Raw genomic sequence first — 13,197 nt, 5'->3', positions numbered from 1 at the left:
TAGACAGGGAAGTAGAAGAAAGGATCCAGCGCTGAGACCAAATGTGTCAGTTAGAATTGGAAACTTCTTCCAAGTTTTATTTTGCAAATAAGGTGATTAAAAATAGATGGTCCGTGTTTCTTCAAAGTCAGTGGTTAGTCAGGAAGAATCGGCAGGTGCCTACGCGTTTCAGATGCGATCTGCGTCCTTAATCATGGCTTTCTGTGACTTTGAAGAAACACGGACCATCTATTTTTAATCACCTTATTTGCAAAATAAAACTTGGAAGAAGTTTCCAATTCTAACTGACACATTTGGTCTCAGCGCTGGATCCTTTCTCCTACTTCCCTGTCTACAACCTAGGTATAGTACTGTTAAGAATGAAATATCTGCTGTTCATCATAATCCTAATGCAATATTGCAAACATCAAACACCTTAACCTCCTACAAGATCTACTAACCCTAGTAAATGCGTTTATAGTCTCATAGTTGGAGAACATTATTTCCCTTAAAGTAGGGTCTCAAGGACAATGAACTACACCACCAATACTTCATGAATGTGGAAAACTGAAACTCTCTTTCACAACAGTAGTTAACCACTACAATACTTCCCTTCTGTCACGTTGGGTGCGTGGACCCACTGGGCCGTACCGCCTTAACGATATTGCAGCCGGCCAACAGGACACAGGTTAAAGTCTATAGTTTAAATAGGTGTACCTGTGGCAACTTCAAACAGCATCAAGACAGGCTTTGACACCAGGCGTGGTAACAGGATAGGCGTAGTACTTAGCGCAGCTCGACTCCAACTCTATACAGCACTTGGTTCTGGTTAGCACAGGATATAGAATACAGGTAGCAGGAACGGGAACACTGGGAACTAGGAATCACCAAGGGACCATTTGCAGAGATAAACATAGCTAAACGACAACAACGCTCAGGCAATGCAGGAAGGGGCTGGGCCCCTGTTATAGTCCAGGGTGCTCATGGGCTACGGGACACAGCAGAGTGAAGCAGAAGTGAGCACTCCTGAGGAGGAGATGGGGACCAGCGCTCACTGATCCATGGCTGCGGCCGTCAGGTGGTAAGTAAACCAGGCAGCCCGCGGCCATGGGCATTACACCTTCCTCTCCAATCAGGAAGCACAATTAAACTATCCATACTAAAATATACCTAAAAAGCGTTGAACCCAGAGTTCACGGTCATGCAGTTCCTATGCTTAGTCAATGAAACTTGTTTTGTAGGCAAATAATAATCTCATCAATTTTTCAGAGTAACATATTTTTCAGATGTCTATTTTCCCTATAACAGAGGTTTGCCCCTTTAACAGAGCCAGTCATAGTGTTCCCATAACAGAGCCAGCCACAGTGACCCATAACAGACCCAACCGCAGAGGCCAAATAATGCAGGCGGACATAGTGCCCACATAACATTGCCAGTTACATTGTCCCATTTGCACCAACCACAATGCCCCATTAAAGAGCCAGCTCTTTCTACATTTTGCACCCAGGACATAATTTACAATGGCAATGGATGAACAATGGTGCTGGTCATTGGTTACTACAGATTTAATTTTATTTTCTGGATTTTTCTGTGGCTGCAGAAACACACAATTTATTACCGAGTCTTTTAAATAATGAATCCAATTTATTATAGGTTAAATTTGTTACTTTTTAAGAATTCCCCTTGTCTTTTGTCCTTTCCTTTTGCTCCAAGTGATTTATATAATTTGGCACAAGCTAAAGATAAACATCATCAATGTTACTGAGAGCATAACAGTAATAATACTCAGTTTTTTTAATCAAACAATGCATATATACATATTTATTGTGCAGCCTATTACTGTTTAATAGTTTAATGCAGCAGGATTTCAGGTCTAGCATATATTACAGTGTCTTTAAAATGTATTATGCCTACTTTAGGCTTAAAAATAAATATATATTGCACAGAATATATACACCTATCAGTCATAACATTAAAACTAACTGCCTAATATTGTGTACATCCCTCTTGTGTCACTTAAACAGTGTTGACCCAGTGTCGAAACATGGACCAAAAATCCTCTAAAGGTATCTTGTAGTATTTGGCACCGAGATGTTAGCAGCAGATCCTTTAAGCCCTATAAGTTGCAAGATGGGACCTCTATGGTTTCCACACACTCATACTCACACATACTCGTTCGGATTGAGATCTTGGGGATTTGGAGACCAAGTCAACATCTTGAACTCTTTATCATGTTCCTCAACCCATTCCTGAACAATTTTTACAGTGTAGCAGGGCATATTATCCTTCTAAAGAGGCCACTGCCATTAGGGCATACTGTTACCATAAAGGGGTGTACTTGGTCTGCAACAATGTATTGGTAGGTGGTGCATGTCAAAGTAACATCCACATGAATGCCAGAACCCAAGGTTTCTCAGCAGAACATTGCCCAGAGCATCACACTGCCTCTCCTGGCTTTCCTTCTACCCTTAGTGAATCCTGGAGCCATCTTTTCCCCATGTAAATTTCATACACACACCCAGCCATCCACATGATGTCAAAGAAAGTGTGATTTATCATACCAGTCCACCTTGTTTTATTACTTTATGGTCCAGTTTTGATGCTTATGTGCCCATTGTAAGTGCTTTCTGTGGTGGACAGGGGTTAGCATGGGCACTCTACGCAGCCCCATTAACAGCAAACTGCAATTAACTGTGTGTTCTTGAAAACTTTCTATCATAGCCAATATTAGCGTTTCAGCAATTTGGGCTACAAAAGCTCTTCTATGGAATTATACCCGACAGGCTAGCCTTCACCTCCCCACTTGCATCAATGAGTCTGGGGCACCCATAATCCTGTCGCTGGTTCACTGGTTGTACTTCTGTGGACTCCTTTTGGTTAGTACTAACCCCCAGGTATACCGGGAACACCAGACAAGACCTGCCATTTAGGAAATGCTCTAACCCAGTCATCCTGCCATCACAATTTGGCTCTTGTCAAAGTCGCACAGGTCTTATGCTCACCATTTTTCTTTTTTCCAGGACATCAACTTAACAAACTGACTGTTCACTTGCTGCCTTTTATTTCCCACCCTTTGACAGGTGCCATTGTAACAAGATAATCAATGTTATTCACTTCAACTGTCAGTGGTTTTAGTGTTATGACTGGTTGTGTAGAATAAAGAAGAATGAAGTTGGTGTCCACGCAAATACGCCTACTGACAGACACATAGCCCTGGTGTAAAAGTCCATCTTGTCATCCTCCCTACAAGTAGGTCCATCTGCAGTGATGTGGTAGTGACTTTGTATTCTGGACTCAATTGTGACCCTTACAGCTCGCCAATGTCTACAGATAAATGACTGGATTTCAAGTTATATGCATAAAAAATCCAATGGCAGCTACAGAACAATATTGCATTGATAGATGTTCTTATTCATATATAAGCATACCAAAATCTATTGCAATCACATAGAACTGGCTGCTATAATACTGCATATAAAAGGTGTATGACTATAAGTAAAAAATAAAAACAATATCATATATTTTCATAAGCTTTAGAGATTTGTTTGATCTGTGAGTTAATCAATGCCTATGTAATCCTATTAAAAATTCTTATTTTTGCCACTAAACAGCTGTTATAGGAGATAATATAGTGTACACATACCAATCACTTAAATAAGTATGTATATATATATATATATATATATATATATATATATATATCTCACATTGCAAATAAGTTGGAGACCACACTTTTAATCATTTCATTTCCAGCAAAGCTGCTATTATGTTATTTATTCTTCAGCATGAGGAAAAAAGTAGGAAACATATATTCAACAGAAAATTACACTAGAGCCTCAGCAATTAAATATAGTATCAAAGTTTCCAGTATTTCATGTGTTCACCGTTACAGTTTCCATTCTTGATGGGAGATTTGCTTTCAGTTTTTTCATTATATTATTTTTAGAACAAGAAGTAACAATATGCGTGTTTTACTTATAAAGAATGGTCTTCCAAAGAGCCATGATAATAAGAACAAAAGACATATTCATATACTTAAGAATAATTTTAAAGAAACAGGCTACAAGCTGAAGGGAAGGACCTCCAAGATTGTAGTCTCAGGAATACTGCCTGTGCCATGTGCATCACAGGAAAGACAGCGGGAGCTCAGGGAGTTAAATGCATGGCTTAAAGAGGCTCTGTCACCAGATTTTCAAACCCCTATCTCGTATTGCAGCAGATCGGCGCTGCAATGCAAATTACAGTAACGTTGTTTTTTTTTCAAAAACGAGCATTTTTGGCCAAGTTATGAGCATTTTTATATTTATGAAAATGAGCCTTTCTTAAGTACAACTGGGCGTGTTTAAAGTTAAGTACAAGTGGGCGTGTATTGTGTATGTACATCTGGGCGTTTTTACTTGTTTTACTAGCTGGGCGTTGTGAATAGAAGTGTATGATGCTGATGAATCAGCATCATCCACTTCTCTTCGTCAACACCCAGCTTCTGGCAGTGCACAGACACAGCGTGTTCTCGAGAGATCACACTGTGACGTCACTTCCTGCCCCAGGTCCTGCATCGTGTCGGACGAGCGAGGACACATCGGCACCAGGCGACAGAGGCTACATCGACTTACCTGCAAGCGCCGATGCTGCTGCAGAATCAACTGTAGCCTCTGTCGCCTGGTGCCGATGTGTCCTCGCTCGTCCGACAAGATGCAGGACCTGGGGCAGGGTGTTAACGAAGAGAAGTGGATGATGCTGATTCGTCAGCATCATACACTTCCATTCACAACGCCCAGCTAGTAAAACAAGTAAAAACGCCCAGATGTACACACACAATACACGCCCACTTGTACTTAACTTTAAACACGCCCAGTTGTACTTCAGAAAGGCTCATTTGCATAAATATAAAAATGCTCATAACTTGGCCAAAATGCTCGTTGTACTTAAGAAAGGCTCATTTGCATAAATATAAAAATGCTCATAACTTGGCCAAAAATGCTAGTTTAAAAAAAAACAAAAAAAAACGTTACTGTAATCTACATTGCAGCGCCGATCTGCTGCAATATGAGATAGGGGTTTGAAAATCTGGTGACAGAGCCTCTTTAACCCCTTCCCGCTCCTTGACGTACTATTACGTCATGGCAGCTGTATCGTTCGCGCTCCATGCCGTAATAGTACGTCTCGGGAGTAACGGCCGTTTCGGCCGTCCTCCCGACACATACAGGAGCTGTGACGCTGCTGTCTTGTTCAGCAGCTGTCACAGCTCCTACAGCGGGGACCGATCGCTGTGTCCCCGCTGATTAACCCCTTAAAAGCCGCGTTCTATAGAGATCGCGGCTTTTTAGGGGTTAAGCTGCCATCGCCGGCCTGCTACGCGATAGCGGCCGGCGATGGTGACTATGGCAACCGGACACCAAACAATGGCGTCCGGCTATGCCATAGACGGAAGCCTAGTGGGTCCTGACAACGTCAGGACCCACTATGCTTGCTGTCAGTGAGTAGCTGACAGTTCTAATACACTGCACTACGCATGTAGTGCAGTGTATTAGAATAGCGATCAGGGCCTCCTGCCCTCATGTCCCCTAGTGGGACAAAGTAATAAAGTAAAAAAAAAGTTAAAAAAAGATGTGTAAAAATAAGAAAATAAAAGTTTTAAAAGTAATAAAAGTAAAAGTCCCACTTTTTCCCTTATCAGTCCTTTATTATTAATAAAAATATATAAACAAACAAATAAACTATACATAATTGGTATCGCCGCGTCCGTAACGGCCTGAACTACAAAATTATTTTGTTATTTATCCCGCACGGTGAACGCCGTAAAAAAAAATATTAATAAACCGTACCACAATCACAATTGTTTGGTCACTTCACCTCCCAAAAAATGGAATAAAAAGAGATCAAAAAGTCGCATGTACCTAAAAATGGTACTGATGGAAAATACAGTTCGTTACGCAAAAAATAAGTCCTCGCACGGCTTTATTGATTGAAAAATAAAAACGTTATGGCTCTTAGAATAGGGTAACACAAAAAGTGAATGATTGTTTACAAAACGTACTTTATTGTGCAAACGCCATAAGACATAAAAAAAAACTATAAACATCTGGTATCGACGTAATCGTATCGCCCCGCAGAATAAAGTTAATATATCATTTATAGCGCACGGTGAACGCTGTAAAAAAAAAAGTATACAAAAACAATAGTACAATTGCTGTTTATTAGTCACCACGCCACCTAAAAATGGAATAAAAACTGATCAAAAAGCCGCATGCACCCCATGAAAACTACAATGGATTCCTCAAGGGGTCTAGTTTCCAAATTGGGGTCACTTTTGGGGGGTTTCCAATGTTTTGGCACCACAAGACCTCTTCAAACCGGACATGGTGCCTAATAAAAAAGAGGGCTCAAAATCCGCTAGGTGCTCCTTTGCTTCGGAGGCCGGTGCTTCAGTCCATTACCGCCCGAGGGCCACATGTGGGATATTTCTCTAAACTGCAGAATCTGGGCAATAAGTATTGAGTTGCGTTTCTCTGATAAATCCTTTTGTGTTATAAAAAAAATGGTATAAAAAGAGTAAATGTCACCTCTACTTTGCTCTAAATTTCTGTGAAACACCTAAAGGGTTCATAAACTTTCTAAATGCTGTTGTGAATACTTTGAGGGGTCTAGTTTCTAAAATGGGGTGTTTGATAGGGGTTTCTAATATATGGGCCCCTCAAAGCAACTTCAGAAATGAACTGGAACCTAAAAAAATAAATAAATGAGGCAATACTTCGCTTCTTACATTATACTGATAATGAGCCGTGCCCACTCCGAGATGACCCCAGTTTTGACCGTTTGTATAAACGGAGACCCCTATTAGACCGTTCCAGTGCCCGGTTTTCCCAAGCATACACCCCCGAGAAGTGTTTTTCTATTGATGAGTCCCTGGTACATTTTAAAGGGAGGGTTCAATTCCGCGAGTACCTGCCGGGTAAGAGGGCAAGGTATGGCGTGAAGATGTATAAGCTGTGAGAGTGCATCAGGGTATACCTACAGGTTTAGGATATATGAAGGAAAGGCCACCCCCAAACCAGACTGCATCCTGGACTACAATAGGTACATGGGAGGGATGGACTTGTCAAATCAAGTCCTGAAGCCCTACAGCGCCATGCGGTGAGGTATAAGAAGCTGGCCGGGCACATCATACAGATGGCTTTGTACAATGCGTATGTGCTACGTCGATGTGCAGGCCAGAGGGGAACTTTCCTGGAATTTCAAGATCTAATCTTTAGGGACCAGGAAGGGGGGGCGCATCGTACCAGGGCAACACTTTCCAGGAGAAGGTCCCCAAACCGGTGGAAAGGGAAAGAGTCAAAAGAGGTGCAGAGTCTGCTATAAGAGGGGGATAAGGAAGAACACAATATACCAATGTGACACGTGTCCCGAAAAACCAGGGCTCTGTATAAAAGATTGTTTTAAAATGTATCATACATCCCTTGATTTTCAATTTACCCTGATGCACTCCGCACAGCTTACCCCCCTCATCTTTCCCTTCTGAGCCCTGCCGTATGCCCAGGCAGCTGATAACAGCCACATGTAGGGTATTGTCGTACCCAGGAGAACCCACATTACAATTTAAGGGGTGTATATCTCCGGTGGCGCATGCTGGGCACACTATATTGGACACTGAAATGGCATATACATATATAAAATTGCAAATCTCACACTGCACCATCTGCTGCGCATTATCTTTTACACAGTACCTGTGGGGTCAAAATGCTCACTACACCTCTAGATGAATGTCTTAAGGGGTGTAGTTTTTAAAATGGGGTCACTTCTCGGGGGTTTCAACTGTACTGGTACCTCAGGGGCTTCTGCACACATGACTTAGCACCAGAAAAGCTCCAGTAGGCCAAATGGTGGTCCTTTCCTTCTGAGCCCTCCCATGGGCCCAAAGGGCAGTTTATCACCACAAATGGGGTATTGCCGCACTAAGGACAAATTGGGCAACAAAATGGGGTATGTTGTTCCCTGTGAAAATAAGAAAATTTGATCAAAAATGACATTTTATTGGAAAAAATATCATTTTTTTCATTTCACAGCCCAATTCAAATAGGTGCTGTGAAAAAACTGTGTGGTCAAAATGATAACAAAAACCATAAATGAATTCCTTGAGGGGTGTAATTTCCAAAATGGGGTCACTTCTGGTGGGTTTCCATTGTTTTGATACCTCAACGCCTCTTCAAACCTGGCATGCTGCCTAAAATATATTCTAATAAAAAAGAGGCCTCAAAATGCACTAGGTGCTTCTTTGCTTCTAGGGCTTGTGTTTTAGTCCACGAGCGCAGTAGGGCCACATGTGGGACATTTCTAAAAACTGCAGAATCTGGACAATACATATTTAGTAGTGTTTCTCTGGTAAAACCTTCTCTGTTACTAAAAAAAAATTTAATAAAATTGAAATTCAGCAGAAAAAATGAAATTTGCAAATTTAATTTCCACTTTGCTTTAATTCCTGTGAAATGCCTGAAGGGTTAAAAAACTTTCTATATGCTGTTTTGAATACTTTGAGGGGTCTAGTTTTTAAAATGGGGTGTTTTATGGGGGTTTCTAACACATAGTCCCCTCAAATCCACTTCAGAACTGAACTGGCACCTTCAAAAAAAGGCTTTTGAAATTTTCTTAAGAATATGAGAAATTGCTGTTTTATGTTCTAAGCCTTGTAACGTCCAAGAAAAATAAAAGAATGTTCAAAAAACGATGCCAATCAAAAGTAGACATATGGGAAATGTGAACTAGTAACTATTTTGGGTGGTATAACCGTCTGTTTTTCAAGCAGATGCATTTAAATTCTGAAAAATGCTATTTTTTGTAAATTTTCTCTAAATTTTGCAATTTTTCACAAATAAAGACTGAATATATCGACCAAATTTTACCACGAACATGAAGCCCAAAGTGTCACGAGAAAACAATCTCAGAATCGCTTGGATAGGTTTAAGCATTCCGACGTTATTACCACATAAAGTGAAATATGTCAGATTTGAAAAATGGGCTCTGAGCCTTAAGGCCCAAACTAGGCTGCGTCCTTAAGGGGTTAAGTCTTGGTGTAGAGGAGAAGGCTTTGGGTTCCTAGAGCACTGGGCTGACCGTTCATTGGGGTACAAACTGTATTCTGCAGATGATTTGCACCTAAATGGAAGGTGGTCCGCTGTGCTGGGGGAGAGAATTCTAGCTGGGGTGGCAGAGTATTTAAACTAGGGCTGAGGAGGGTGGTCAATGTAGAAAATAAAGGGGTAGTTAGGTTAGAGAGGTGTCAGACTATATTGGTGGGGGGAGAAACAAACTGTGGGGAGAGGACTATGCAACAAGATAAGGAGATCCCTTTTGTTACAAAACAGCAAAGAAAACAAAAATGCCCAAATAATGTCAAATAATCACATTTCTGATACTGAAAGTGAAAAATTTAAAGGCAAGTTAAAGTTTATGTTCACAAATGGCAGAAGTCTAGCAAGCAAAATTGGGGAGCTGGAGGCCTTGGTACCGGAGGAACATATTGATATAGTTGGTGTTGCTGAAATATGGCTAGACTCTTCTCATGACTGGGCTGCAAACCTTCAGGGTTTTACACTGTTTTGGAAAGACAGGACAAATAGGAAAGGCAGTGGTGTATGTCTGTATGTGAGAAGTGATATGAAGGTGAGTGTGAATGAGACATTAGAGGGTGAAGATTGTGAGGAGGTTGAAACCAAAGGGAAGTAAACACAGAAAGAATTTATTTTGGTGTAATCTATAGACCCCCAATAAAACTGAGGAGATGGAAAATCAGCTATATAAACAGATGGGTACTGTAGTGATAATGGGAGATTTCAATTACCGAGATATTAATTGGTGTCATGGTTCGGCTTCAACTGCAAAGGAGCGAAATTTCCTTAACCTATTGCAGGAAAATTTTATGGACCAGTTTGTGGAAGATCCCACTAGAGGTGAAGCTCTGTTTGATCTGGTCGTTTCTAATAATGCAGCGCTTGTTGGAAACGTCAATGTTCGTGAAAACCTCGGTAACAGTGATCATAATATAGTTATATTTTACATATACTGTAAAAGACAAACACAGGCTGGGAGGGCAAAAACACCTAATTTTAAGAAAGCCAATTTCCCCAGGATGAGGGCTGCAATTCAGGATATAGACTGGGAAGAACTAATGTCAAATAATGGTACAAATGATAAATGGGAGATTTTAAAATTTACTTTTGGTAATTATAGTGTAAAACATATTCCTCTAGGTAACAAGTATAAACAACTAAAATTAAACCCCACATGGCTTACACCTTAAGTAAAAAAGGGCAATATATGACAAAAAAAAGGCATTTGAAAAATACAAATCTGAGGGTATAGCTGTAGGCTTTGTAAATTATAAAGAGCTTAAAGAGGCTCTGTTAAATGCCCCATATTGTACATGATGTGATCGGCACTGTAATCTAGATTACAGCAGTGTTTTTTATTTAGAAAAACTATCATTTTTGACGAAGTTATGACCTATATTAGCTTTATGCTAATGAGTTTCTTAATGAACAACTGGGCGTGTTTTACTTTTTGGCCAAGTGGGCGTTGTACAGAGTAGTGTATGGCGCTGATCAATCAGCATCATACACTTCTCCCCATTCATTTACACAGCACATAGTGATATAGCTATATCGCTATGTGCAGCCACATAAATACACTATAACGTTACTGCAGTGTCCTGACAATGAATATACATTACCTCCAGCCAGGACGTGATGTCTATTCAGAATCCTGACAGTTCGCTAATACAATCCCGACACTACAGCACAGCACAGCAAGCGAGATTACGCTGTAAACTATCATTTCAAAAGAGATTACGCTTGCTGTGCTGTAGTGTGGGGATTCTGTTAGCAAAGTGTCAGAATTCTGAATAAACATCACATCCTGGCTCGAGGTAATGTGCTGTGTAAATGAATGGGGAGAAGTGTATGATGCTGATTGGTCAGCGTCATACACTCCTCTGTACAATGCCCACTTGGCCAAAAAGTAAAACACACCCAGTTGTTCATTAAGAAACTCATTAGCATAAAGCTAATATAGGTCATAACTCCATCAAAAATGATTGTTTTTCTAAATAAAAAACACTGCTGTAATCTACATTACAGCGCCGATGACATTATGTATAAGATAGGCCACTTATAATGTGGTGACAGAGCCTCTTTAATAAAATCTGTAAAAAGGTAATAAAATAAGTAAAAATACAAAATGAAAGGCAGGTGGCCAAGGATAGTAAAACAAATCTCAAAAAATTATTTAAGTATGTAAATGCAAAAAAGCCAAGGTCTGAACATGTAGGACCTCTAAGTAGTGGTAATGGGGAGTTGGTGACAGGGGATCAAGAGAAAGCAGAGTTACTAAATGGGTTCTTAAGCTCTGTATGTACAACAGAAGAAAGAGCAGCAGATGTAGCCTATGCCCGTTCTGTTAATATATCAGTTGATATACTGAATTGGCTGAATGTAGATATGGTCCAAGCTAAGTTAAATAAAATAAATGTACACAAGGCCGAGAGACCAGATGGGTTACACCTTAGAGTTCTTAAAGAGCTTAGTTCAGTTATTTATGTCCCTCTCTTCATAATATTTAGAGATTCTCTAGTGACTGGTATAGTGCCAAGGTACTGGCGCAGGGCAAATGTGGTGCCTATTTTCAAAAAGAGCTCTAGTTCTTCCCCGGGTAATTATAGACCAGTAAGCTTAACATCCATCGTGGGGAAAATGTTTGAGGGGCTATTGAGGGACTATATACAGGATTATGCGACAAAAAATAGTATTATAAGTGACAGCCAGCACGGTTTTACTAAGGACAGAAATTGTCAAACCAACCTGATCTGTTTTTATGAAGAGGTGAGCAGAAGCCTAGACAGAGGGGCCGCTGTGGATATAGTGTTTTTGGACTTTGCAAAGGCATTTAACACTGTCCACCATAGATGTCTAATGGGTAAATTAAGGACTATAGTTTAGAAAGTATAGTTTGTAATTGGATTGAGAATTGACACAAGGACCGTATCCAGAGAGTTGTGGTCAATGATTTCTACTCTGAACGGTCACCGGTTATAAGTGGTGTACCCCAGGGATCAGTACTGGGACCACTATTATTCAACTTATTTATTAATTATATAGAGGATGGGATTAACCCGTTAGTGACCGCCCCATAGTGTTTTTACTTCGGTCACTAACGGGCTTTATTCCGATGCAATTGCCTTTCTACGGCGCTGCATCTGAATAAGTAAACAGAGCAGGGAGCTGTCTTATCTCCCTGCTCTCAGGTGCCAGAGGTAGCTGAGGGCTGGGGGCATCCCTGCTCAACCGGGTGAGATCGATATTAGTATCGATCTCACCCGTTTAACCCTTCAGATGTGGTGCTCAATATCGAGTGCCGCATGTGAGTGGTTTTGGAGAGAGGGTGGGAGCTCCCTCTCATTCCACCGACACCCGGCGATAAAATCACCGAGTGTCTGTGTCTCCGATGGCAGCTGGGGGCCTAATAAATGCCCCCAGGTCTGCCTGTAGTGAATGCCTACTAGGTCATGCCTCTGGCATGACCTAGCAGATGCCTGTCCATTTTACATGGACAGAAATAATACACTGCAATACAGAAGTATTATAAATGTGATCGGATGATCGCATATTGAAGTCACCTAGTGGGACTAGTAAAAAAGTAAAAAAAATTATATTTAAATTTAAAAAAGTTTAATAAAAAGTGAAAAAATAATTAAAAACCCACTTTTCCCCCTTACAAACTGCTTTATAATTAAAAAAAACAAAATAAAGTAAAGAAGTTACACATATTTGGTATTGCCGCGTCCATAACAACCCCAACTATAAACTTATTACATCATTTAACCCGCACGGTGAACGTCGTAAAAAATAAAATAAAAAAACGATGCAAAACTTGCTGCTTTCTTTGAATCCTGCCTTAAAACAAATTTGCTAAAAAGTGATCAAAAAGTCGCATCTATTCCAAAATGGTACAAAAAAAACTACCAATCAGCGTGATACACTTCTCTCCATTCATTTATTCAGCACATAGTGATCCTGTGTTGTTCACTATGTGCATCCACATACTCACACACTAACGTTATTGAAGTGTCTTGAGCGTTAATAGACATCGCGTCCAACCAGGTCGGGATGTCTATTCATCACTGCCGACACCGACCGGTAATGTTTGTGTGGAACTTACAGCACAGCAAGC

Source organism: Rhinoderma darwinii, chromosome 2 (genome assembly GCF_050947455.1).
Source record: "Rhinoderma darwinii isolate aRhiDar2 chromosome 2, aRhiDar2.hap1, whole genome shotgun sequence".
Lineage (NCBI taxonomy): Eukaryota > Metazoa > Chordata > Amphibia > Anura > Rhinodermatidae > Rhinoderma > Rhinoderma darwinii.
The sequence above is the reverse complement of the archived record's forward strand: the minus strand, read 5'-3'. Positions refer to the sequence as shown.